A 2627-nucleotide genomic window follows, 5' to 3' on the forward strand; every position below is an offset into this window, starting at 1 on the left:
GTGCGATTCAGGCACAATGGGGTTGAAAAGAGGGGAGGTTGTATATTGTCCAGTCCGATCATTGGTTTAGCTGTGTTGCCGGATGTAGGGTCGGTAGGGTAAGCCAAATTAAAGGGATCTTTTACTAAATAGAGGATATTAAGCCCTAAAGGGCCAGAGTCTATATTAGGCACCTAAAAAACTTTCATTCAGAAATGTTGTTTCCTACAATGGGGTGCTAAACTTAACATGAGCGAATTTCCCTCATCTCACTAACCCCCATGTTTACTAGTGGCTGCCGCACGGCAATACCGACACAGACTATTCAAAGTGAATGGGCTGTGTCAGCATTAGCACACCGTATTAATAAATTGGAGGGGGGGGGGGGTAAAAGAATTTGTTCAGTATTGCTGGTGCTCAAGCACTCACAGTATCCACAGAGCTGGGACTTATGGCCTGTATAGCAAGAGGCTCAAAAATTGGTGCTCTATCCATGATCTGCTCAGACTATGCCCTACCTGCAAATCAGGTGACATCGTGTCATCACAAATACTTTCATGGTGATTGATATTTGATCAGAGGCCATTTAGATCCATATAGAGTGGAGAAGTGGCCCAGTGGTTAGAGCACCTCTTGACCTCCAGAGGTGGCCGATTCAAATCCCACTGCTGCTGCTTGTGATCTTGGGCAAGTTACTTAACCCTCCATTGCCTCAGGTACAAACTTAGATTGTGAGCCCTCCTGGGACAGAGAAATATCCAGAGTACCTGAATGTAACTCACCTTGAGCTACTACTGAAAAAGCTGTGAGCAAAATCTAAATAAATAAAGATTCCATTCAGAATCTCAAAGAATAGCAACATTCCACGTAGAACCCCAAAGAATATCAAGATTCTGGAATCCTAAAGAGTGACAAGATTCCATGCAGAATTTCAAACAGTAGCAACATTCTATGTAGAACCCTAAAGAATAACAAGTGGAGGAGTGGCCTAGTGGTTAGAGCACTGGTCTTGCAATCCAGAGGTGGCCAGTTCAAATCCCACTGCTGCTCCTTGTGATCTTGGGCAAGTCACTTAACCCTCCATTGCCTTAGGTACAAACTTAGATTGTGAGCCCTCCTGGGACAGAGAAATATCCAGAGTGCCTGAATGTAACTCACCTTGAGCTACAACTGAAAAAGGTGTGAGCAAAATCTAAATAAATAAATAAAGATTCCATTCAGAATCTCAAAGAATAGCAACATTCCATGTAGAACCCCAAAGAATATCAAGATTCTGGAATCCTAAAGAGTGACAAGATTCCATGCAGAATCTCAAACAGTAGCAACATTCTATGTAGAACCCTAAAGAATAACAAGTGGAGGAGTGGCCTAGTGGTTAGAGCACTGGTCTTGCAATCCAGAGGTGGCCGGTTCAAATCCCCTGTTCCTCCTTCTGACCTTGGGCAAGTCACTTAACCCTCCATTGCCTCAGGTACAAACTTAGATTGTGAGCCCTCCTGGGACAGAGAAATATCCAGAGTACCTGAATGTAACTCACCTTGAGCTACTACTGAAAAGGTATTAAAAACATGTGGCCACAAAACTGACTTCCTAAAATTATATTCTTTTTTTACAAAATCAGCTTCAAAACAGATCATTTATCTAAGTTACGCCAGCAAAGAGCAGACAATTTCAAATAAATAAGTGTCTACCAGCAAAATCGTAAATGTATATTCAGGAGTACAACTTAAGTGTATAGCGTCATTGTTTATACAAATAATGTAAGATTGCCTGAAGCTGCTACTGTTAATAGGCAGTAAAGATCTGCTCTTATTCCATACTTTTTAAATTAATATTATTAATTCTCAAAGGAAACTTCACTCCTATCAAAATAACCCTCAACCACAAATATTAAACCTGAGGTTGTCACTATTTTTCAAAACTCTTGCCATGATAGGTTTTTCTATACCTTGTAACCAGGTACCTCTCTTGTGCAGCCAAGGATAGAACAATCTCCTCCAGCCACAGGCTCCCGGTACAATGAAGAAATAGATGTCCACCAGTAACTTCAATCTTAAGGACTTTTATTCCATGCAGGTTTCTAGTACACAGTTCCAACAGCAGCATAGCACATACCAGGATTCAATACAGGCTCCAGTCTGGGCTCTTTATCCAGTGCACAATAAACAGTAATTCAATTCCCAAGACAAACAGTTCTTTCAGTTCATCATCACAATTCAGTCACCCAGTAGCAGTTTCTACCTTCTATCCTCTTTACCTTCAGGAGAGTTCAATATTTTAGGGACTCCTTCTACCCAAGGGTTTTCCCCTGCATCAGCTTCACAGTGAATTCAATACTTCTGGGACTTCCTCTCACCCAAGGAATTTCAGCCTGCTTCAGTACTTTAGGGACCTCCCTGCCCAAGGGTTTTCAGCCTGCAAATACTTTAGGGACCTCCCTGCCCAAGGATTTTCAGCCTGCAAATACTTCTCTCCTTCTGCTTCTCTCTCCTGAACTGAACTCCATTGCTGGGACTTCTTCCCACCTGCCTAATCAATCCCTGGCTTTAGCTACCACCACCAATCATTCTCCTTCCACTAGCTTCCTCACACCCAAACCAGCTGAGTTAAGCATTAGACTAATGAGACCAATGATGAGCTCCTGCACA

Source organism: Microcaecilia unicolor, chromosome 14, assembly GCF_901765095.1.
Source record: "Microcaecilia unicolor chromosome 14, aMicUni1.1, whole genome shotgun sequence".
Taxonomy (NCBI): domain Eukaryota; kingdom Metazoa; phylum Chordata; class Amphibia; order Gymnophiona; family Siphonopidae; genus Microcaecilia; species Microcaecilia unicolor.